A 13366-nucleotide genomic window follows, 5' to 3' on the forward strand; every position below is an offset into this window, starting at 1 on the left:
AAAAAACACATCTCGTGTTTCAGGTTAAGACCGCAATCTTCCCTTGACCTGAACCAAGTGCACTGAGTTGCCTAAACAGAACAAATATGATGCTAAATCCAAAGTTGACACACTTTAATATTATACAGTAGGAAACAATTGTCAGTTAATATTTAATGTACAAACAGGCAAAAAATATTTTGTCATTGCAGTATGTTGAGAAAAGCTTATATTTGAGTGGCATTGTCAGCACAGTCCTGCTGCATAGTTGATTCACGATCCATACGGCCTCCATGTGAAGTTTGGACTAATTGCAGAGTTTTACTTCCATTTTTAAAGTAATAATTCTTTAAATCTTGATGCAGAGCCACAGTAAAAAGATGCAGACAAAGCAGTTGTTAGTCACAGGGTCAACATAACTTATAAGCTGCTCACCCAAATACTTTTGCATTCAGTTTTGTCTGAGGTATTTTTAAATGCTTAAAGGGCTAAAACTGTCAATTTTACAAAAAGCATAAAATTAAAAGCATAAAATAGACTTAAATATACAGACAGGTGACGACTGAAAGGACAAGCCAACCTAAAGAGTCTCAGTGAGGTGCTGTGCCACCACATGCACCAGAACAGCTTCACCTTGACACTGACTCTCCAAGTCTATGAACTGGAGGGATGAACACCGTTCTTCCACCAGATGTTCCCCCATGTGGTGTTTTGATGACGATGATAGAGACGTTGTCTAACACGTTGCTCCAACATCTCCCATAGCTGTTCACCTGGACTGAGACCTGGTGACTGGGAAGGCCACAGCATCTGATTCACATCATGGTCATCCTCATCAGACCAGTCAGTGACCCCTCATGTCCTGTGGATGGGGGGGGCTGGGTCATCCTGGAGGAGGCCACTCAGTTATTCAGGGTTTTCATTTCATTTGTCATTATCTGTATTTTGCTCCCTTTTGTATCCCTTCAATCATTTTGTTACACCAGCTCATCTCTCACAAATGTTTGGTGGTGGAGCATGATCCTACTGATCTGACCTGTCACATACATGTAAAAAATTGTTTTAATTTAGTTTATTTTACCTGAAACCAGAAGAAGAGCGGGAGCAGATGTCCATGGTTTTTGAAATGAAATATTCATTTAGTGTTGAGATGTCCACATACTTTCAGTAACATACAGTAGATGTGTAGTTGCACTGTTTATATTTGCTCATTTATTCATCTTAAAAATGACCAAAAAGCTCAAATAAACCATGAGCACACTGTATGGGAATTACTTATTTTCCTCTTTCTCCAAAATACACAGTGAATATATTTTGTCAATAATAACCTTTTGTGGTCATCATTGCAATAAGCTACTATACATTCATGCTCATCCTCACACATGCTTATCATTTTTACATAACAATATGAATCAATAGAATCGCTCTCCATAAATTACATGAGGCACTTAACAGACCGCGGCAGTCAATTACAATCAATTGCTGCCTTTAAATCACCACTGATTGTGCGTTTCCTGCCATTCAGTCATTCTCATAGCTTTTATTGTTTATTTTTGTCTTTCGTGCATTCTCGCAAATGAGAATTTTATTTAGAGAAAGAGCTCCAACGTGCCTTGGCATGTCTTGGCTTGGCGATGTGGTTTTGTGGTCTGTTTCGCCATCAGGCCTCTAAAGTGGATGTGTAGTAAGACCAGGCATAATGCTAATCCTGCACTTCTCACATCTCCATAAATTAATTTGTGTGTGTGTCTCCTGCACCCGGTTTTGTGTATCTGCATTTGCTGCTCCCCATGCTCACCCTCTCTCTTCACGTTTTAGTCGACACAGTGCCAACACTCGCAAACGCACACAGCCAGTTGCCAAGGCAACCAGGAGCTAGCATGAAAGCTGTGGGGAGAGGTGGAGCATGGCACCAGTCTGACAAGCAACTGCCACCATTTTGTGTGTGTGTGTGTATATGAAGGTGATGAAGTAATGTGTGTAGTTGTGCATATTCCTGTGTTGACCCATAATGACACTCGGGAGGCGGGGGACGGCGACATTAACAGCCAGAAAGAGTAAATAACAAAAGATGCCATGTCCATTAAACATCGTCTGCTTTCCAGTTACACTTCGCTGTTTAAATGGAATAATTAGATGTTGCTTAATGGGTGGAAACACATTTTCAGCCTCTCCTGAGTTTACATAGTGTATTCACACACTGCCAGTGTTGTCACATTCAAGTTGAAGCCACATGTGACGGTGATCTGAAAGATTTGAAGAGTCCACTTTAATAGATACTTGATCTTGTTATGTCAGATCTTATTGAATTCACGTGAAACAGTAGAAGTCTGACTGAGAAGCAGTTTTGACAGCAGTTCTGTCAAAGGCAGTTTGGCTGCTGGAGGCAGGAACAGGCATGATGCCACACAGAAGCATCATTTAAGAACAGCCCCATCTCATGAGAAATGTGGCTGTGCCTTATTATAAAAGCACAAAAACTATACCTGACGGTGTGAGTCTTGTGTCTGCACACAGCATCAGGTTTTTAACATCAGTGATTTGACTAAATACATTGTGAATGACAGCTCAGGACAGCTGCTTGTTAACACTAGGTTACTTAGCTAGGAGTATCAAGATGCCCGCTCACATTTAAACATAAAAATGCCTGGATTGTATGAAACTCACTCAGAAGTTTGCTGAACTGGGTGGATTGATATCTCAGCTGCCTCAGATCACAGAGGATGACATACGTCTGGACTCCTGTCGCGGCTGACACGGCTGGTACAGCCATTCATCACAGGGTTGAAAGTCGATCCTCGTCTCCTCCTCTCCACATGTGAAAGTTCTCTTGAGTAAAATGCTGGGCCTCAAATTGATCCCAAACACCTCACATGGCAACTCTGGCGCTGTGTGTGTGTGGGTGAATGAGAGGCACAATGTCAAGCACTTTGGTATAGAAGTGCTATATGAATGCAGCCAGTTGCAAATGATATGAAAAGACATTTTGATGCAAAACATGAATTTGACAGTGAAACAGCAGAACAGTCATCAGTGTTTACAATGGATTCTTCCAGTTATTTTGAATTAAAAACATCTTTTCCACATGCAGTTGCTCGTCTTTACCTGCTGTGTCCTCAGACAATCATTCATTTCCTTTAGAGACGGGCTGCATTGTCCCAGCATTAGTTGCAAAATTATGACAGTGTTGTTGAAAGAATACTTAATTTGTGTACATTATTAGCAAAAGCTTTGTTTTGGTCATAGTCGTTCATCAGGAAACTTATTACTTTACAAATTTATCTCATGTTATTTAAAAAAAATAAGCATTAAACTTTCACGCTCAGAAAATTAAAAAAAATAATTTAAAAGCACGATTATAGCCTGTTGGAAAATGTAAGAGGATAAGGCCGTTGATATTCCTTATTTTTGATATTGTCAACAAGGTCAGCAGTGTGCTGAAGTAAACCTCACAAATTTCATAGAAAAAAAAAAGCTGTCTTTTCCTAAAACAACTGCTCACTGTAGTTTTTAGCAAATATTACTGAGGGAGGAGGGACTGTTTTCAGTTGTGGATGAATCTGTGTTAGGTTTCTAGTAAGTATTTAAACCACTGTGTGTGTCTCTGTGTGTGTTCATAGTGATGAAGGACCACGTTACCCAGTGTAGCAGTGTGGTCACTGATGGGGTTTAATAGTTTCTGGACACAGTGTAAAGCATGGCAAGAGGACCGAAAGAGATCATTCTGTGATACACACACAGTACTGTACGTATTAGTATTGTTGGTTTGGTCTTTTCATAGGATTTATTGACAATGCAAAAGTGTTCACTTCAGAAACCTCAGAGAAGTCAGGCTAAAACATTGGCAGGTTTTTCATGTTGGACATTTTCTAGGTTCAAAGGTTTTAACAACCACCCAGCAGCGTCTTATTGAATTTTTAAGTGACTGTATAGTTTATAATATATTTGGTGGCAGAAATGTGATGTTTGGAAGTAGAAAATTAACTGCTGAAAGTCATCCTCTCTAGCCACCTCTCTCTAGGTGTCAGTACTAGTTTGAAGAGCCTGAGGCCTCAGTTCAAATATTTATCTGCTGACTGAGACAGCCAGCAGATCTTGGAGTGTGCGCCCAGCAGGCTGATGGGGTCAGGGGTCAGCCTGTGGACATGTTGTGGTTTGTCTAGCCTGCTGAAGGGCAACAAAAAGATGCGGGGACACAGACTTCCACCCCAGTGACCTTCCTTTGTGCAGAGGTTGGAGAGGTGACGAGGTGTCAGTGGTGATGTGTTTTATAGGGTCACGGTGGTGGTCTGCCTGGTCACTGCAAAGAACACAAACATATGCTCTTTTTCAATGGGCTCTAAATTGGAAGGGACAACTTGTGGTGTTCCAGTTCATTAAATGGATTTGAACTGTTGCTCTGTGGTCAAGATTCATCAGCTATGATGGGGTGTCACACCCTCCCAGACCAGAGCAACAAGCCAGAAAAGCTCAGGTCTTACACCAGTGTGACCACTGTTAACACAGGTTTCCTGTCTAGTTTCAACAAGTGCAACTTGTTATGAAAGGTAGTTTTTTTGGCTACTAAAACTGAATATAGCAAGCCTGAGGAAAACCAGGAATGTCCTGCCTTCTCTTGTTGAGTAGAAGAATGCCTGATTTGTAATTTTAAAACCAGTGCCTCAGTCTTTCACAGGATTATAAGTAAAATGTGTCTTCAGCTGATTCTGGTGTTTCACAGGCCAAAATACAACTGGCTGATTAAAATCTGGGTTGTTTAGGAAGTGAACATTTTATAGACCTCTAGGTTTCATGTATCTGTTATTTCTGCAGCACTTCATTGAGTATATTTTAACTTCTTCACACTGCAACAGTACATGCGGTTTGTAAGAAACTGTTCAATGAATGCATCTGTAAAATCACAAATATTTAGTTTCAAAAAACTGTCAGCGACAATGTATTTTGTGTTTACTGCACTATCTGCCCTCAGCAACGTAAAGCACGATTAACAATATTATGGCAATGTAACCTCACATGGGATGTAGGTTAACAACTCCAATTACTTTTCAATGCTGTTTCATTAACGGAAGTTATTTGTATCCTGAAGGCATCTAAAGAGCCACATCTTTCCTGTATGTATGTATGTTCCATGTATCTTTTTAACTAACATTTCTAGAAATCTGTTGACCTGCAAATCGGCACAACCATAATGACCACGGTGAATCTGACATAAGTTGAAGCACAGCATCCATGTTAAGCGGTGACATGCTGGAGCCACAGCTGCGGGTTTTCATCTCACTTCTGTCATGCATAGCACTGGTGTGTGGACATAAAATGAGTCTCAGGGAATCTTAAAGTACGTGGTTTGTGTATTCTAGAAACTATAACACAGTTTCAGTTGGTGTCACCAGCCAAACAAATGACATCACTTCCCAGGTGCCGTAACTCGTACTGTATGTGGTACCACAAACATATTTCAAGGGTGTAGCAGATTACATCTCCTCCCTCCATGCAAAATTGTTTTGGCATCCTAATGTAGCCTTTGACATGAGAGAGGGAAGCAGAAATAATTGATGTAATTGACTTTAAAATCTCATTATGCCATTGTTCTGCATAATTTGCTCAGCAATACTCTGAAATAGACAGTATACCTAGCTGTCCTCAATATATACATTCAAATGAAATATCTTGCATAACCACACACACTTAATACACAAAGTATGTATGTCTAATGAAGGTTTATTTAAACTGGTGGTTCATATCATGGATGGATCATCATGGGGTCAGGCGGCCCCAGACCAGAGAGCCATGAAAGGACTGTTAACCTTTTCTTTGGAAAATCAATCAAATGATGACAAAATTATTCCAAAATGTGAAAAATCTACAACATATGAAAAATAAGAAAATAGATGCAATACAACTACAGATGCATGCAAACCACTAAAAACACAACGTCACAAAAAGTTTCAAAATAATAAGACACAAAACAAGTAAAAGCAGGTGCAAAATGACTATAAACTTTCAAAATGAGTAAATGATATAAAATGGCTACAAACAGACACAAAGGGACACAAAACAACCACAAGAAGACATATGTTGACTCCAAATGTCCCAGGGGCCCATTGTTTCATAATCTGTCCATGCATTATGTGCGTATTCAGTTATAGAGTATGTTTAATACGAATCTGGTACTGAAGCAGTCACAGTATCCAGGACTTAATTCAGGCTTTTGCCACAAATGTCTGTCCTGGTTGTTTTGGTACCCTAACAAACATCTGACTTTCATGCAGATAACCATAGATAAGTCCTGTGTCCAGTGTTTCATTTGACAGTGTTCTAACTGAACCAGGGGTTTACCTAGCCTTAACAGTGTCAGCCTGTTTCTTTCGTTTTTGCTCCCAGAAGGATGTTGTCATGTCATGTTACTGTGAGATCAGTATGTTTTGCATTGCAGACCACGTAGCTGTTATACACTTTGCTGTGAGACTGTGTTGAAACTAATCAGATTTTACAGACGTGTTTTTGCAAATATATGAAATGAGTGAGTATTAAGTGAAAAACTGAAAACAAAAGTATTCAGACCTTCAATTTGGGACTTTGTCAAAGCCCCTTTGGTAGCAATTACAGATGAGTCTTCAGCTCTGCACACCTGGGATTGAGCAGTTTATTCCTGTCGTCCTACAGACCCTCTCAGGCTCCTTCAGATTAAATGGGAAGTGTCCTCAGGTTTCTCCACAGATGTTCTCTGTGGTTTAAGTCTGGGCTTTGGCTGGGCCACTCAGGGACAGGCAGAAACTGGTCCCTAAGCCGCTCCAGTGTTGTCTTGGCCATTTTTTTCATGTCAGTGTGGTGCTGAAAGGTGAATCGTGGCCCCAGTTTCAAGTTTTTTTCCAGAACCTCTCTGTGTTTGGCTGCATTCATCCTTCCCTCAGTTCTGACCAGTCTCCCTCTCCCTGCTGCTGTGAAGTATCTTGGCTCTACCAGAGTCCACCAAAGGTGCACATGTTACCAAATTCTTATCTGGATGAATTTTTCGAGAAGGACCCTCTTTCACCCCCACCGGAGACTGATAGAGCCCACTGCTCACTGGCAGCCAAACCAGCCCCGGGAGAGAGACGGCGTCATATAACACATAAGTGTATGGCGCTGTCCGACCGGGTGAGCTGAGTTAATAATCCTAAAGCTATTTTAGAGGAAACAAAAATAAGAACTGTTAGGGGGTTCAAAGGTGCATTTTAAAGTGATTCACTCCTAAGGCACATTCCTTTGCTTGATTGCACATTACTTCTTTACTTCCGTTCTCAGCCTTATACTGTTTACTTTCCATTGCTGCCATACATAAGGCCATGTACATACACATTGAGAGCCGCTGCACCAGAGTCAAATTCTTCGTGTGTCCAACGTGCCTGGCCAATAAAGCTGATTCTGATGTACAAGGACAAATTCTTCTATAAAAAAAGTAATTTCTTCACTTGTGTCTCCTTTGTCAGCCATGAAGTTGATGGCTGAAATACCACAGTGGCTCTAAACTCCACACCAACCCATCTCTGAAGAGTCTGAGACCACAGCAGTGTCTCTCACCCCCACTGAACTCACAGTCAGATGGTGGGTAACACATACACACTACTCTGACAGCCTCAGCCCTCCTTGTCACGTTTACCTTTTGCCTCCTTGTGTCCCTGCTCTAGCAACAGTGAGACAATGGCTTGTGTGTGTGTGTAGCTTCAGATTTAATGTTGGGGTGTAACTATGTGGGGGTGCAGTTGTTACAAATGTAAGTATAAATACTGTGAGGGTGTGGCGCGGCTGTTAAACTGCAGACACTGACAGTCGCCTTGAACTTGAACCCCCTGAGGTCCCCTTGACCTTAGCTCCTTTCCCGTGCTCCTCTCTGCCCTCGGTGGCGGCGGCGGCCTTTGTTGAGCTGTCGGCATTAACTCTTCACACCCCCTCTCTCACAACTTCCTCCTCCTCTTCCAGCACTTGCTCCTCCATCTTCCCCCAGGGGCCAAGCCTCTCCTTCTACTTCAGCCACTTCCCCCTGTGTGGCTGATTTTCAGAGCACACCCATCTGGTCTGTGGCAAACACCCCAGTGGGGAATTTTGTTTTCCCAGAATGCTAATCTGAGCTGAGGGGGTTTCATTCCCACATGTGATGTGGGATTTATTCTTTTGTTTTTGAGCAGTGATGTTGGGCTGGATTTCTGGCCTCCCATGAAAAGTACAAATAACGGCATCTTCTGGGGTCCATTGCAGAATAGTGATTAGATTTATACTTGTGGTGTGACTTTGCTGAGGAAAACAGTCACAAACTTTTTGGGAAATTTGCAGAAAAAAACACAAACCATGTAAAATCTGTCGAACCCTCCTTGACATTTGAACTCTGAGCCAACTGCATCAGTTAAAGTGTACTGGAACTGCTGAAGTTTCAGTGTTATTTCATTTTACAAGACTGTAAAACCACATTTGGACCAATTCTCCCCAGTCTCCCCTGTTTACAGGACTTTGCCTCCTAGAGATTTGCTTTCCCAGCAGCTTTGCTTTGAATGTGTCCTGTACTATTATCATTGTTTTTATTTTTTGTCATTTTTGAGAGATTTGTCACCAAAATTAGGACCTGTCACTGCTCACATACTAATGACACTTTCAAAGGAGATGCATTACAAGTTTGAATTTTGTCAAAACACGTCCATGGTGCTAACAGCAGCGGGGATGCTTGGTGGGGAGAGGAAGACGAAAGGGAGGAGGAGAAGAGCCAAGTGATTTAATCTGCTAATTTTTCTCAGGTCTTTTGGCTGTTGACAGGCAAGTGTAATGGTCCTTCAAGTAATGGAATCAGCCACTCAAGCAACACATGCGCACACACTCACTCACAGACGTGCTGCACACACATTCATCTGCTGAAAGCACGCCCGTTTTGCATATGAATGACATCACCGTAAAGTTTTCTGGGGAGGTTTTTGGCGGTTGGGGAGGACAGAGGGGGATGTGGTGGAGAGCAGTGCTATGAAAGAGAAAACATTAGTCAAATCACTTCCCACTTCAGTCACTCGCCCTGGCCAGACTACTTGACATTCCACAACAGGGCTCTCCCGCCTTAAAGAAAAGCATCCTCAGTGATCCGGACATCGAGCTCGTCAGGGCTGAGCTGCAAGTTCTGCTAACCTCTCCTGCTCAAGTATTTCCCCTTCATTATATAAAGGCATAAACTCCTAGAAATTGCTTCAGGCTGTGAGTGGATTTTAGGCTTAGTGTTATAGTCGAAGCTACATGCTACCTGTACTAATGGCAAAGCTTGAATTAGAAATATTGCCTCTGTCAGGTGAAAGCCTTGTCACACAGTGACACTGTCTCGCTTTGGAGATTCAGGTTTTAACTTAAGTTGAAGGACTGAGGGCCCTCATGCACTGCAGAGGATTTTAAATGTATCTTCTGTAAAACACACATGTTGAAGTGTGTTTTTCCTTCAATGAAATTCTTCCCTAGTGTAGTTTCAGCTCTGTACCTGCAGTACACTTTCATGATATACAGATAGTTTCAGCTCTGTACCTGCAGTACACCTTCATGATATACATGTTTTAGTTTTATATGCTACAGAAATTTTACTGAAGCACAGATTTAGTGTGACTGTTTCACTGTGAGGCGTAACTTCACTAAAGGTACTTTACACCACTGGTTGAAACTGTGGTTTTACACACACACCAAAACTTTTACTTTTCAATTATATTTAGCTCAGTTTTAGCTTAGATGCCATTTCACTGACAAATTAGCAAATCATCACTTGCCAAGTGGGATCTAATCAGTTTCCCATGTGGCTCTTTGCTTTCCTGCATCAGGTATCTTCTCTCAGGTATCTTCCCATGAAACACCAAGCTGATGGTCGGCCATTAGAGAGCAACTCAGGGTTTGTCTTCCCAGTGTGTCCCGCACTGTTGGCACTAGTCGGACCCTCTCGGTGGCTTTTCAGCTGATTCGGCATGTTGAATAGACGTTGGACCTTGTCATTGAGAGAGACCACTCTGATTGGCTGTTTAGTTTAATGAATCAGTGCACGAGAAGAGAGCAGTTTGGCAAATCCCCTTCAACTTGTCGCTGTACTATCCCATTTAGTGCAGTTTCACCTCTACCACATCCTTTCTTCTTCCACAACCAAAAGAACCACGGACAGAGAACGGCAGAGTCATTTACAACTTCTTATCAGACATACTGTTGATTAGAAGTGGCCATAAACAGCAGCTGTGTGGAACAAGAGCTACTTTGTTTATGCTGTTTATGCTTGTATTTTTTTGGGGGGGGGGCTTTTTAGTCTGTATTTATAATGATTTTGGAGAGGTGGACAAGAAACGAGGGAGATCTGCAATAAATGTGAGAGGTTGGACCACTCTGCCATGGGGCACCCTCTTCTTTACCTTTCTGAATGTTGAATACAGATACACCACCTGCTGGTAGGGGGAGTTATTTTTGTTACATAAGCACAGAAGTATATGTTAGTTGGCCACTGGCTGTAGTGTGCATGGTGTGCCACTTTTTCAACCTGACTGGCCCAGACAAAGGCAATGTGAGGTCACACTGCAGTCAACTCTTGTTGCTGCTAGTTCTTTTATGTCAGCTTGGTGTATCTACTTGTGACTCTTGTGTATTACATTCAATAGACTCACAGAAATAATCTTCCATGAATATGTGAAACTGAGACCACCCAAACATTTTAACCTCATATCGTCGTTCCATAACACTCCCCCAAATTCTGAAGGTTTTTCCTGAATCTCCATAGACTTCTAACAATGTGGAATTAAAAATAATCTGGTCAGGTCTAGGAAAAATATACATTTTGTCAGTTTTTCCAGTGAAAGAATTAGCTTTTCAGAAAAGTAAAGATGGCGATAGAAAATGATATCGTCTCTGGCTTTTGTTGTGAAAGCAAAGTCACTTTCACAAAAAAGCCAGAGTGACGATGTCATTTCCTGTCACCATCTTTGTTTACATTAGACAAATAGACATAATTGAGACGCTGATTAAAATAATATTTTCCTGGACTTGACCAGAATATTTTTAATTCTGCATCATTAGAAGAGAAAATGAGGATTTGAGGAAGACCTTCAGAAATTGGGTGACTGTTATGAAACGATGGTACATGGTTAAGCCTGTCAGTAAGTTTCACTTTGCATGTTCACAGAAGATTATTTCTGTGACTTGAGTGTGTGTAGTACATAAGAGTTGCCAGCTGGGGTTATTTCTCCACTGGGCACTGAAGTAGTAACATTTCCATGTAAAGTAAATAAGATGTTCCCAAACAGTATGGTTTTGCCTGGAGCAAGTAAACCAATCACAGGAGCCAAGACTGTGAGAAACTAAACCCCAGGTGGTTGCATTTGCAAAGGCTACGACGGTTATTATGGCTAGAGTGAAATAATTTTCCCAAACTACAAGATAGCACCTGAATGCACCACATTCACAGGCTTTTCATTTCAGTACAATCTTTCAACTTAATTACCACATGATGATAATGTAGTTACAGCAAAAATGAAAGTGTCTCCTGTGAGTACTGTCTGATCTGAGTGGAACAATCATGAGTGAACAGATTTAGATGTGTGACAAAAAACACAACTTTACCCAAATCAGTGTTGTATTTTATGAATACAAGAGGTAAAATGCATCACTGCCTCAGTACCATCATTCCAAGGGTAGAGTATCTAGAAAGGCTCGATCATGTCCATCAAGACAATGGAGCTCAACATGCGCACACACTTTATTAATCATTTATTACTGTCAATGGAACATTTCACAGGACAACGTACCCTTCAAAACATCCAAAGACATTTTTTCTTTGCTCTATGGCACTGGGAGGCATCTCACTAAAGTGGACAGATTTGGAAAGGTGCCACATTTTCTTGGCACTGACTACAGATCCAAAAACACACATCCTCTGTCCCAGTGACCCACTGCAATCACGTTTCCCTCCGAAATGAAACAGAATGGCCTCCTAGGGGCACATTCCTGAATACCAATGATGATTCTGAGGAACTTGTGAAAGGAGCAGCACCCAAGATCTTAGACCTTGGACATGCACCAAAATCCGTCATTTCCCACTCTGGGGTCCCCCACCCCACCCACTTTTGTACTCGTCCATCAAATCAGATCCAAGTAGCGTTAATGTCACTGTGGAGCCATCTTGGAATATGATTCCATCAGCCTCATGATCTGATGTAGCGAGCAGCCATTTTGTACTTTGTCCATAAGAGCAGCTCCTTACACACATTGCTCACTGCTTGTCATTGCTCAACACATTAAACATAATGGAGGGTGGAGGTTTTTGTTGCTGTGTCAGAGCGCAAACAGCTATAACTTAGACAGTGATCCAACATGGCTGCAAGTGACAGTCTGGTTGTACGCCGTCACTCCAGCTTGCTTGTGTGTGCTTAACACTGACATTCAGTTCATTAAGGCCTATAGTGCTTGGCTAATGCAGCTTGCCTCCTGGCAGAATGACAAAAACTGTGAATCAGATTATGAGGGCAATAACGCTGCCAAGAAACACTAAGGGTGAGAGGAGTTGTCACAGAGGACTGGCACTCGCTCTCTGGATGTTAAGGCCTGGGACATAATGTAATTGCAGCCTGCCCTGGTTAATAAGGGCACTGTAATATTTGCATGGAGCTGCTGTTTATGTGTACTTCAGCTCATTTCAACGCACAGTGCAGCTGTAAACAAGAGCAGAGTGGCTTGTAAAGCCTCTGCTGCTACGCACCGAGGATGCAGGCACCCAGGGGGTTCGCTGGAGCTGCCTTAAAAACCTCTTTCATTGAATTACACGATGCTTCATAAAAGAGAAGGGATGAATGAAAAGAGCTGTGTGATCAACCTGTACTGTAAAGGGTTTCGTTTGTTTTACAGTGGGATTACTCTCTTTTACATGTCGATGCTAATGAATTGTGAGGGGCCCATATGTCGGTGTTTTGGTGTGTTTGCCATATGTGGTGTCAGACAGCAAATCACACAGGGGAAGTGTTCTGCTCCGCACACGGTGGCCTGCACAGCACGGCTGCACGCACATCATCACTGACCAAGATGAGAATGCTCCATCGCCTTTGTGTTCTCACCACATATGGAATAATAATGGATTAATGGAATGTGTGTACATGTATATCGGCTTATTATTTATGTATACAACCAAAGTGAGATCTGAGGCATCAGAGAGCATCTTTGCACTGATTAGATTTACATTAAAACAGGACACACCTCTCCTGCCTTTTTCCCCATGTAGATTGATGCCAAACACTACAGAAAATAAACCCACATCCCCGATGATGTTTTGAAAATTGTTTGATCTCAGGGGAATTGTGATAATCTTTTCATTTGGCTGTAACATTATGCTGGAGCTGAAACGCAGTACATTTCTCTGTAGACGTGA

At 41.9% G+C, this 13366-nt stretch overlaps 1 long non-coding RNA gene across 1 annotated transcript in view; it reads left to right on the plus strand.

Moving 5' to 3' along the window:
- Positions 1–13366, plus strand: part of LOC109970060 (uncharacterized) — a 48014-nt gene that overhangs the window by 5914 nt on the left and 28734 nt on the right. The gene's annotated exons all lie outside the window — the stretch shown is intronic.

This window comes from Monopterus albus, unplaced genomic scaffold (assembly GCF_001952655.1).
Source record: "Monopterus albus unplaced genomic scaffold, M_albus_1.0 scaffold189.1, whole genome shotgun sequence".
In the NCBI taxonomy this organism is placed as follows: Eukaryota; Metazoa; Chordata; class Actinopteri; order Synbranchiformes; family Synbranchidae; genus Monopterus; species Monopterus albus.